Consider the following 12902-nt stretch of genomic DNA (forward strand, 5'->3'; position numbering starts at 1 on the left):
GGTTCGCCGAATTGCTTACATTGATGAACGAGGACGGACAACCATCCATCAAAATGAGGAGAATGATGCGAACATTGGAGTCAATACAGTTCGCATCCGACAGTTAGGATTAGCTCATGGTAGGATAGTAAATCAAAATGAAGCTTGGCAGAGAGAGCTAACTGAAACTCAAACTGAAGTCTGGGAACTTAGAGCACGCCAGGCAAGTTATGAAATGCGTTTGCTCGATATGGAACGTCAGTTAGCAGGCCAAAAGGCTCAGCAGAACAGTTCCCGCCACCAGTAGAGGATACTTTACTCGCTCTTTCTGTTGGTTTGTGGAATAACCTTAGTATGTACTCCAGGTAGTACTTGCTCGACTCCTAAAAATTTGTTATAGAATAGGATCTCGGCTAAAAGTCTTACTTTTCTGTAAGTTTTGTAAGCGGAGACCTTTAGAAAGGTCAAAATTTTCCTGACTTCGGAATGTAACCAAACATATGTTTAATATATAAGGAAGTACTTCTTTTGTGTGTTAATTCTTTGCATACCACTCGAATTCATAAGTTTATCTATAAACTCTTATTATGAATCAAAATCGAGAACCTTGTTTAGGTCGAACCTAATTCATGAAATGTTGAAAATGGATAACTCATTAACACACGACTCTCAATCAATCAAAGACTTATTGTCTTCATTGTTATTTCTTCGGCAGCTAGATGCCTCCTCGTAGGTCAGCACGCCGAAATACGACACCAACACCGCCACCACCACCTCCAACTTACGATCCCGCTACGGTTCAAGCTGCCATCACCGCAGCAATAGCAGCTGCGCTATCCCAAATAAACTCTAATGGAGCTGGAGGGAGCGGGAGTAGTACCAACCATCAGAACCATGGCACTGGTCATGGTCATGTTAGGGAATGCACCTACAAATAATTCTCAAACGCCAAGCCAAAAATGTTCAACGGCACTGGAGGAGTCATTGCTCTTATGCAATGGTTTGAAAAGACCGACACGGTCTTTGAAATCTGTTCATACCAAGAAACAAGCAAGGTCAACTTTGCTGCTTGTACCTTCACAGACCGAGCCCTCACGTGGTGGAAGGGCCATGTGAAATCTGTGTCTCTTCCAGTCGCCAACGCCATGAGTTGGGAGGACTTGAAGGTCGTACTGTTGGAAGAATACTGCCTGAGGGGCGAAATTCAAAAACTGGAGCAGGAGCTATGGAAGCTGAAAATGGTTGGTTCTGACCTAGCCGCCTACACGGCCAGGTTCAGTGATTTGTCAGCCCTTTGCCCGGGAATGGTCAACCCGGAGCCGAAGAAAGTGGAAACATACATCTGGGGGTTGTCACCCCAGATTCAAGGACATGTCTTGGCCTCCAACCCAATAACATTCAACAGCGCGAAGCGCTTGGCTCAACGATTGATTGATCACGGCGTTAAACAGGGTACTATTACCACTGTCTCAGAGCCACCGAAGGATATAGAGGGCCGAAGGAAACCCTGGAATAAGAGAAAGGGGGAAACCATGCAGGAGAACCCCAAGAGGCAACAGTTAGTGACAGCTCCCGCTGTTACTGTCCCTACCACCCCCACACCCACAAGGCCGTACAACCGCAACCAGCCTAAGTGCAACCGATGCAACTTTCATCATCATGGACCCTGCCGTGAAATGCATTGCACTAGGTGCAATAGTAAGGGATACACCGTCCGCTACTGCAGGGAACCAACCCAACCAGCCGCTCCAGCCGTAAATATGGGAGTAGACCGTACTTGTTATGAGTGCGGAGAAGCGGGGCACTTCCGAAGGGATTGCCCGAAGGCAAACAACAGGAATGCTGGTGGAGGAGGCCGAGTATTCGCAATGGGCCAAGAGGAAGCTATTGCAGACCCCACGGTTATTCCGGGTACATTTCTCCTCGATAACTCATTTACATGCATTCCATTTGATAATAAGAGCGGAGAGGAGTTCCGTGAGTCACAAATTTAAAAATCTACTCAAACAAACACCCCAATCATTAAGCAAAACCTTCATAGTAGTAATAACAAAGATAGACTAAAAGCACTGAAAACACATATGTAGAATGCACTATCCCACTAACGAACACTTATCCTGATCAACTTCACAATTATTACGATAAGAAGTTCCCAAATAGCTACTAGAAATGGATTGGCTTCGTCTTCACCATGCCAATTGCATGTGCTATGAAAAGACCCTTCACTTTCACCGTTGGCTAACGAAACTCTATCGATTTATAACGACAAACCCGACACAACTCCCAAATCGTTTCTAGTTTCAAAATCCCGTAGCACTCATATGAGGAGTACTATATCCTTTGTGACCTTCCCGAAGTATTACCGACAGACTATTTAGGAATAGCACACGTACGACGAGTCAAGTTAAAACCCGGAGGCTAGGAATGATTACGGTTAACCTATCACTACAAAGTGTATATGCGAATGGTATACACAAAGCGATGATAGACGGACCAGGTATGAATTCAACTATGAAGTTCAAGACAATGCCGACCTGTATTACGAGTAATCAATACGAACATCTAGATGAACATAGACAAATAAACCCAAATCCACACGACCTCTACCGGTCGAAACAATAGACGAAGAATAAAGGTCCGCAGGAACACCCACGCTAGGATCTGGATTCACTAGAGAACAAGAAGATCAAATGGAATAGAAATACACACATCTTTCCTCAACGAATGAAGTCCCAGTCAAAATGTGAATTTCGGGACGAAATTCTCTCTAACGGGGGATAATGTAACACTAGCAAAATTAGGTCAAAAATAAATTTGTTCAGTAACCATAATTGAGTATACTAAGTGGTAGATATCGTAACTAGGTTTCCAAAAATATAAAGAACACTAAAATCCGAGTTATAACGAAGAAGTTATGATTGATCGAAGATACGCGATAATACCGGTAAAACACTATTAAGCATAAAACGAGAAATTTCAATAAAATACTTTTCAACCTTAGGTGTCTAAATGACAGTCGTATATATCCCAAAACCATGAACATACATAAAAAGAACGCCCAAATCTGACTTCATATGAGGAAGTTATGTTTTTTCGAAGTTTCGGACAAAGTAGTAGACAGCTAAAAACTCGAAATCGAGATCGAGTGACTTTTTGCCAACATGACCTAAACGAGAATCGAAGATATCATCAATGGTATTACAACGGTAAAAAGTCTGACGAAAACGGACACCGGACGAAGAAGTTATGGATTTCTAACAGAGTTTCCCTGTCCCGGCCTACTAAAAATAATACATTAATAATATATTAAAAATAAAATCAAAATTAGCCAACGGAGTCTAAACGAGAGTTGTAGAGCATAATCTCGCCTACGCGTGGATATAAAGAACGTCGAAAACGGAGTTCGTACGCGAAAGTTATGAATTTCTGAAGTTCGGGCACGAAACCCAAAACTGTTAGTGTTCACGACGTGAAAACAGTGTTCACGACGTGAACTGACTTCTGACACCTTCTGAAGCCTGACAGACGCAAGTTGCGATGACGCACCTGATGACGACTGAACTCACGACGTGAGTAAGCTTGGTTCACGACGTGAGGCCCCAAAAATGACCCTATCAATAGAAATCGAAGGTCTTGGGTTTAGACTGCTCATTTCTCTTCTTCTGGACACTTTTACTCTGCGTTAAGCATCCCGAGACTATCCCGAAGCCCTGGTAACACCCCTCACACACGACGTGAGTCCCGACGCTCCGAATCTCCCGAGAAACTAACTTCTTTCCAGTCGAAGTGCTGCCCGCGTGAAGCTCGTTTCTTCACCAGAAACTCGCGGCTACGTCAAGAACGATCCTTCTTAGAAACAAAGCGTTGCCCGATTCTCCACTTATCAAGTGAGTTCATACCCCTACAACCACACTTTAAATGCTTTTAAAATGCTTTTGAAACACTTTTAAGGGGGGGAATACAAGTAAACAAACGGTTAAAATCGTGTGAAACACCAATCTTTTACTATACTTTTCGTATTGTTATTTTAACTATCATATGAAGTTGTTATCATGCAAAACACCTCACAACACAACTTTACCCTCTTGGGATATAATATGTTTTATTTATACGTTTGCATACTACATCATATCAAGGGTAACCATTTTCAACTAGAACATGATGCTTTTACAAGAAAACTCAACTCATCATTACGCCTTTGTAACACGGTAGAAAAGGAAATCATTTCATACAAACGATTTTTCATCATATTACTCGTGAACTAGTTGTTAGCAATCATGTGATGTCATATGGCTTTGTTTGTACCAAACGAAAGTCCCCACCTATAACCAGAGTCTCTTGGAGGGAGAGCGTGACAAGTGTGTATAGATCTATACGGGGTTGATGACTCCGCACCCTGACTGTTAGCTACAGTCCCCGGGGTGACAAATGTCAACATTAGGTACTGCGTCTAGTATGGTTATGAGGAACTCACAACAAGCGGAAACAATGACTCATGCACATAGTAATACATAACTCAATCATGCTCGGGGGGTAATAACTATATTATAGGGTATTATCAGCATGTTCAGAATTTAGGATAAACACTTCCACAATTAGTTTTACTTAATAATAAAACTATACATCTTCATTTCTAAGCATGGCATATTTGCTTACAGGTTACAGTCTTGGTCATTTAAGACTTCATCTCATCTATTAGGGAAAATATGGGATTTTCTGGATCTAATACATTCATTTTCAACACAACGAATCATATCTCATCTATTAGGGAAAATATGCGATTTTATGGATGTAATACATTCATTTTCAACACAATGAATCATAACTCTTTTCATTTGAAAATATCGGTTTTTCTGGAAAACATACACGAACTTTCGAATGGCATACATTTTATCAAAACACTACTTATGAAATCACCAACTTAAATGTTGACACTTTTTCTTTGAAATAACTTGTATTCTCAGGAAATCGCTAAACCAGGTTAGTAACTGCTTTTGAAGACTTACGCTCAGGCGTTAGTTTAATCTTTTGGATATCATATTGTAATTGACTTTTGCAAACATGTAATACTACAAGCATGTAAACTTTTCAATTATGTATATGATGGTCGTGTGTACTTTCTTTACTATTCATTTGTTATGATACTGAACATGACGTCCTCCGCCCCCGAACGTCTCCGCCGTTCAGGTTTAGGGGTGTGACAGTCAAACATAGATCCAAGGTTTCTAGGGTTGCATGTACACCATAGGAGTGTTAGAATGCTGAAAACTCATCAGTGGTATCAGAGACTGGTTTGTTTATTTGATACTTGATGCAAAAAAAAAAAAACTTGAAAAACGAAGTTTTGTTCAAAAGCTCGTATCAAAATTTCAAGTTTTGTATATGTACTTACGATTCTTGAAATTTTTGATATGAACATTCATAAACATATGTGTTTAGAAGATCATAGAAATTATGTGCTAATAATTGATTAGATTAATTCTTGATCTTTATGTGTTTTAATGGAGTCCATAACTAGTTCTTAAGTTATGGATAACCAAAAGTCACATTTATAAATAACCATTAAAAGAACACATAGGTTACAAAAAATGAAGAGTCTTCATTTTTAATAACCATTAACTCATAAGTTATGAGAAATGAAAAGTTTTGAAAGTTTACAAAACTTGCCCTCAAGTTTTGGAACATGTAAAGTCATATTAAAAACTTTAGTTCCAACCCCTAGAATTTTAAAAGTTAAAATTCAACCCTTATACTTTATAATATTATAAGTTTAATAATATTTATATATGTATAAGATCAAGTCGTCTTACCGCTAGTACGCCTCATTCACGAAGACGGTCTATAAGGGGGGTATAAGGTTGTTGCCTATAAAATGGCAACTTAATGGGTGTCCACTCTCACCCACCGCTTCCTTGATCGGTGGAGGGTCGTTAGCCGAACGGGTAGGACAAGGACTAATAAATTCTCATTAAAAGTATAATGATAATACTAAAGTAACTAAACTTTATTGAATTCCCAATCTTAGTTATTTTAGGAAAATGTGAATAAGGTGCTAATCCATGAAATTACACTTTACACTTTGTTTAAGTCGTTAGTGGAGTGTGTGTGGTTAACCGGCACACTAACTTGAACTTAACAAGGTAGGTAAAGGGTGACTTAATGTTTATCATAGTATCGATGGAGCGTGTGTGGTTAACCGGCACATCGATTGAGGGGTAATACATTAAGGGTACCAAGTAATTTGCATGGTTACTTCACACCTTGTTTTGTGATCCTCGGCATCCCAGTCACAAAACTTGAAGGGCACACTCGAGATTGAAACATGCCATTGAAGAAAGTTCAATGAATCTCAAAGAATCTAGGAGTTTCTAAACCAATTCAAACCTAATTAAATATTTCATTTTTCATGGTGGAAATTGGTGAATCGTCATTCACCTACATTCAAATATCTTATAGCTTATATTACATTTGGGTGTTTTGTTAAGGACTATCTCTATATCTAATCTAATCTATTCCCTCTTCTTTTTAGATGTCTTCCAATAACAATGCTTCTGGCTCAAACCCTACTAGCTCCTTCTCTCTCATGAATCTTTGTGGGAGAGTCATCTTTGATGGGTCCAACTTTACAGATTGGATCAGAAACATCAGGATGGTCACTCGGTATGAGAACAAATAATATGTTCTCGACAAGGAGCTGAAGGTACCCGAGCCAACTGCTACTCCTGAAGAGCTTGCTGAATATGAGGTACATGAAAGAGATGCTACAAAAGTGGCATGCATCATGATGGCCACCATGACATCCGAGCTCCAAAAGTCCAATGAGGACTATTATCCTTTTGAGATGCACCAGGACTTGATGGACCGCTACCATCAAAGTGCTCGTCAAGAGCGATATGAAATAATCTCCTCCATGATAACAACCCGAATGAAGGATGGTGAACCCATCACGGGCCACATGCAGAAAATGCAAAGGTATGTGGACCGTTTACTGAAGCTGAATATGAACTTCCCTGAGGAGTTAGCAATAGACATCATTTTGCACTCCTTGCCATGGTGTTATGAACAATTCCGCATGACATATCACATGAACAAGGAAGAAGTCACCCTCGGCAAACTTGAAGGACTCTTGAAGACCGTAGAAAGTGGTCTAAAGGGTAAGTCGGTTGTTACTACTCCTACTCCTACTCCAACTGCGGCCAATGTCTTGGCAATCGGGCATGGCAAAGGGAAGAAGAGAAAGAACCCTTCTAAGGGTACCAAGGGTAAGACCCTTGAAGGCTCCTCTTCAAGCAAAACCAAGAAAGGCTTTGTCACTCCTTCTGCTAACCCTAATGAGGCTGAATGCTTCTATTGCCATGAAAAGTCGCACTGGAAGAGAAACTGCCCAAAGTACCAGCAAGATTTGAAGGATGGGAAAGTAAAACCCAACCATGCAGGTATATACACTATATTGTCTAATAACTCACCTCATTCTAAGTCTTGGGTCCTTGATACAGGTTGTGGTATTCACATATGTTGTGATTTGCAGGGACTAAAAAGAAGTGAGAATGTGGAGCAGGGAAAGATAAACTTGATCATGGGAAACAGGAAAGCTTCACCTGTCACCAAGATAGGAGTTTATTCCTTAGTGCTAAATAGTGGGTTTACATTAGATTTGAATAAATGTTATTATTCGCCAGAAATGGCAAGAAATGTTATTTCCTTTCATGCATTGTATAAACAAGGTTTTACCTTTTATTTTGATAATAATAAAGGTAGTATTGATGCTTTCTTTAATAATGTTCTTTATTTTAAAGCATTACCTTGTGATGGCGTGTATGAAACTGTATCTGTTGTAGATAATCTAGGAAATAATTTATTGTGTATTAACTCTTCCACTAGCTTAGATAAAGCCTCCTTATGGAATTGTCGTCTTGGACATGTAAGCAAGAAACGCATAGGCCAACTCCAAAAGGATGGAGTCTTGGAGTCATTTGACCTAAAGTCAGATGATAGTTGTGAATCTTGTTTGCTTGGTAAAATGACAAAGTCACCTTTTACTGGCACGTGTGCTAAGGGTGAAGGTTTGTTCGACCTCATACACACGGATGTGTGTGGACCCTTCAGAACCGCCACAAGAGATGCTAATCGGTTATGTGTGACTTTTACTGATGATTTTAGTGGATATGGATATGTCTACCTAATCAAGCATAAGTCAGAAATCTTTGAGAAATTCAAAGAGTTTAAGCAAGAAGTGGAGAATCAGTTGGGCAGGAACATTAAGATGCTTCGATCCGATCGTATTGGTGAGTATCTTAGTACTGAGTTCCTTGACTATCTTAAGGAATGTCGGATTGTCTCACAATTGACACCTCCTAGGACACCACAGTTGAATGGTGTAGCTGAAAGGCGTAATCAGACCTTGTTGGACATGGTTCGTTCCATGATGAGTCGAGCTTCGCTACCAATCTCATTTTGGGGGTATGCCTTAGAGACTGCCGCCCATATCCTTAATCTAGTCCCTACAAAGAAGGTTGCCAAAACACCTCACGAGGTGTGGACTGGAAAAGTTCCCAATCTAGACCACATCAATATTTGGCGTTACGAGGCTTTCGTGAGACGCGAGACTCACGATAAGCTCGAACCCCGAAGCGAAAGGTGTATCTTCATCGGCTACCCACAGAAATCCTTTGGATACATCTTCTACAGACCCAGTGATAATGTGGTCTTTGTAGCAAGAAGAGGATTCTTTCGAGAGAGAGAATTCATGAGCCAAGGAGACAGTGGGAGGCAAATTGACCTTGAGGAAATTCAAGAGTCAAGTGGTGAAGGAACCTCAAACCCTAGCCCTCAACCTGAGGAGGAAACTCCTGTTGAGCCGACTGAAGAATCTATACCTCTGAGGCGTTCCACCAGAGTTAGGAATGCACCTGAGCATTATTATGGTTTTCATATTACTGCAGAAGGTGAGACACTTATCAGTGATAACACACTGGTAAATCTGGATGAGCCTAACAGCTACACGGAAGCCATGGCAGGCCCTGAGGCTGCTAAATGGAAAGAGGCTACGGATAGCGAGATACAGTCCATGTATGACAATAAAGTTTGGAACTTGGTTGACAATGTACCTGATCGTAAGATAGTTGGGTGCAAATGGATCTTCAAGAAGAAGACCGACATGGATAGTAATGTACACACTTATAAGGCACGACTGGTTGCAAAGGGTTATTCTCAAACTCCGGGAGTTGATTATGATGATACCTTTTCACCAGTGGCCAAGATTAAGTCTATTAGGGTTCTGTTAGCCATTGCTGCATTTCATGATTATGAAATATGGCAAATGGATGTCAAAACCGCTTTCCTTAATGGAAACTTGGCTGAAGATGTTTACATGGTTCAGCCAGAGGGTTTTGTCAGTACAGAGTACCCCAAAAGAGTGTGTAAGCTCGAGAAATCCATTTATGGATTAAAACAGGCACCTCGCAGATGGAATCTTTGCTTTGATGACAAAGTCAAAGAATTTGGCTTTTCAAGGAGTGAAGATGAATCTTGTGTCTATATCAAGGCTAGTGGGAGTATAGTCAGCTTTTTGGTACTGTATGTGGATGACATACTACTCATAGGAAATGACATCCCAACCCTACAGGAAGTAAAGTCCTGGCTTGGGAAGTGTTTCGCTATGAAGGACCTTGGAGAAGCTGCCTATAGCCTAGGGATAAGGATTTTGAGAAACAGGAGTAAAAGACTAATTGGACTTAGTCAAAGCACCTATGTGGACAAAGTGTTGAAAAGGTTCAACATGCATAACTCCAAGAAAGGAGAGTTACCCATCCAGAGTAACGCCAGATTGAGTAAGACACAAAGCCCTAGTACTGAGGCTGAGATAGCAGAAATGAGTCGAATACCTTATGCTTCAGCTGTAGGATAGATCATGTATGCTATGACGTGTACTCGACCTGATGTAGCCTTTGCTTTGAGCATGGTTAGCAGGTATCGCGGGAACCCTGGCAAGGCACACCGGACTGCGGTAAAGAATATCCTCAAGTACCTACGGAGGACTAAGGACTGGGTCCTTGCCCTCGGTGGCAGTGAGGACTTGAGGGTTGTAGGGTACAGTGATGCTAGCTTTCAGACTGACAGGGATAATTTCTGCTCTCAGTCGGGCAATTACTTGGAAAAGTTCCAAGCAGGAGACAGTGGCTGATTCCACTTGTAAATCAGAGTATATAGCAGCAAGCAAGGCAGCAAAGGAGGCTATATGGCTAAAGAACTTCATCGGAGACCTTGGAGTTGTACCAGCTATAAAGGAGCCAATGGAGATTTTCTATGACAGCAATAGTGCGGTTGCCTTAGCCAAGGAACCAAGAGATCATGGGAGATCCAGACACATTGACAGAAAATATCCCTTCATCAGACATCGAATAGAAGAAGGAATCCTCGTGGCAAAGAGGGTATCATCGAATGAGAACCCAGCAGATCCCCTCACGAAGGGACTGACTCGGGCTAAGCATCTCCAGCATGCTCGGTGCATAGGGCTGAAGGATGATATTAGTTTTAGTAGTTAGATAATCTTGAAATTTGTAAAATGGAATTGACATTTGATGATAAATAAAAGCTGTTATTTATGAGTAAAGTGTTTCTATCACTTGTCAATCGTTTACTATTATTTCTTTTTGCATGTTTTGACTTTCAGAATAATTATATTATGGTTTATATCATATTATTCAAACTCTCCACAGTCGGTCATATGTTGGAAGTAGATATGAATCAAGACTGTCATGGGTTGGCTTGTAGAGGTCTAAGATGTTAGACAAAGCGGGGCTACAACACTCATGAGTGCTCATAAGTTATGAGTATTGGATTCAACCCACGCTCACTTGTACCACTTGATGGAACTTATCTCGAGTGATCGTGAGACGGTAATATCATATAAGTCTTCAAACCTAGAGATATGATTTGTTGCCTATGAGTTGGTTATGCATTGATTGCACGAAAACGCATTGGTAACTCCATGTTATAAGCCGTGCTTTTGTGTGTAATTCAACAAGTAGTAGAGCAAACATATGAGTCGAAGTTTATCTGTTCCTTCTAGGATTAGAAGCGATATCTGGGCCCCTCGATGATTTTGTTTTGACCTATGTACCGGGCCCCGTCAGAACTAAATTGATGTGTTCAGTTAAGTTCTATGTCAAACAAATCGGAAATCGGGAAACAAATGTTGGACAATAAGCAAGACCATGTTCCATGTATTTGTCCGGCTGATATCTAGAACAGAGGATTGTATGATCACTTATCTAAAATGGCGCTTCATAGTTCAACAGAGTTTAAAGAGCTACGATTGCTGATCGGTTCCTGAAGTCATACTTGCAACTATAGTTATTAGACTTATCCAAGTGGGAGACTGTTGGATATAGTGTCTAAGTCCATAACTATATTTGGTATGTACTTGACCCGACCCGGCATGGTCCATTTGGGTTGCACTTCACCAAAACAATTTATGGATAATCGTTTGAGAATAGTATAAGTTATGATTTATTAATATATTATAAGTCCTAATATATTAATATAAAATCATATTATTTAATTAGTATTGCTCTATAATTAATTTAGAATTAATTTAGAGATCAAAAGTATGACTAATTAAATATGGGCTCTTGTATTTATATAGTGTGGGCTAATGCTTATTTGGAATGGGCTAGGCTTGCATGGAAAGTCCATGGATACTCCATGGAGCTTTAACCCATAGATCTCATGGAAACGAAAAGACATGGGTATTAGGGTTTACATGGATGTAACCCTAATCCACCACACTATATAAAGGAGGCTTTGGTTCTTGAAATTGCACTAGTTGATGTGTGTAAATTAAGAGGGCCGATTTCAAGAAGTTTGTGACTATTCTCTCAAGTTTCCAAGTTTGTGGTGATTTGTGACTTCCATTTGAGGCATCCACATTATTGGTGCTAGGCTCTCAAACTCCAAGCAATCAACTACTACAACAAGGTAAGTAATTCTACTAGTTTTATTTGATGCAAGTGCCCCATGCCATGCTAGTTAGGATAAGAACCTTGGAAAAATAATTATTTGCATGTATCTTAGTCAAACATAGATCCAAGGTTTCTAGGGTTGCATGTACACCATAGGAGTGTTAGAATGTTGAAAACCCATCATATCATCCACAGACCGACGAACAAAGTGAAAGGACTATCCAAACCTTGGAAGATATGTTGCGAGCCTGCGTGATTGACTTTGAAAAGGCATGGGATACTCATTTACCCCTTGTCGAATTGTCATACAATAATAGTTATCACGCAAGCATAAAGGCTGCTCCATTCGAAGCCCTCTATGGCCGAAAGTGCAGATCCCCTCTGTGCTGGGCTGAGGTGGGTGATACCCAGTTAGCTAAAGGACGAGTTCCTGACAGCACCCTCACAGGTCCGAAGATCATTCGGGAAACGACAGAGAAGATAGTTCAGATTCATGAACGATTGAAGGCCTCTAGAGACCGACAGAAAAGCTACGCAGATAAACGAAGGAAACCGTTGGAATTCCAGGTGGGCGACCGTGTTTTATTGAAGGTCTCACCCTGGAAAGGCTTGATACGCTTCGGAAAGCTTGGAAAGATAAATCCAAGATACATAGGGCCTTTCGAGATTCTCGCTAGAATCGGCCTTGTAGCTTACAAACTTAACTTACCTCGTGAACTCAGTAACGTACATTCTACTTTCCACGTCTCGAACTTGAAAAAGTGTCTGTCCGATGAGACTCTTGTAATCCCACTCGACGAGATCGAAATCAACGAGAGCCTCAACTTCGTGGAAGAACCAGTAGAGATCATGGAACGAGAGGTCAAACGAACCAAGCAAAGCCGTATCCCGATAGTGAAGGTTCGCTGGAACGCCAAGCGAGGACCGGAATTCACTTGGGAGCACGAGGATCAGTTTAAG

Source organism: Lactuca virosa, chromosome 4 (genome assembly GCF_052849685.1).
Source record: "Lactuca virosa cultivar CGN04683 chromosome 4, Lactuca_virosa_CGN04683_v6, whole genome shotgun sequence".
Lineage (NCBI taxonomy): Eukaryota > Viridiplantae > Streptophyta > Magnoliopsida > Asterales > Asteraceae > Lactuca > Lactuca virosa.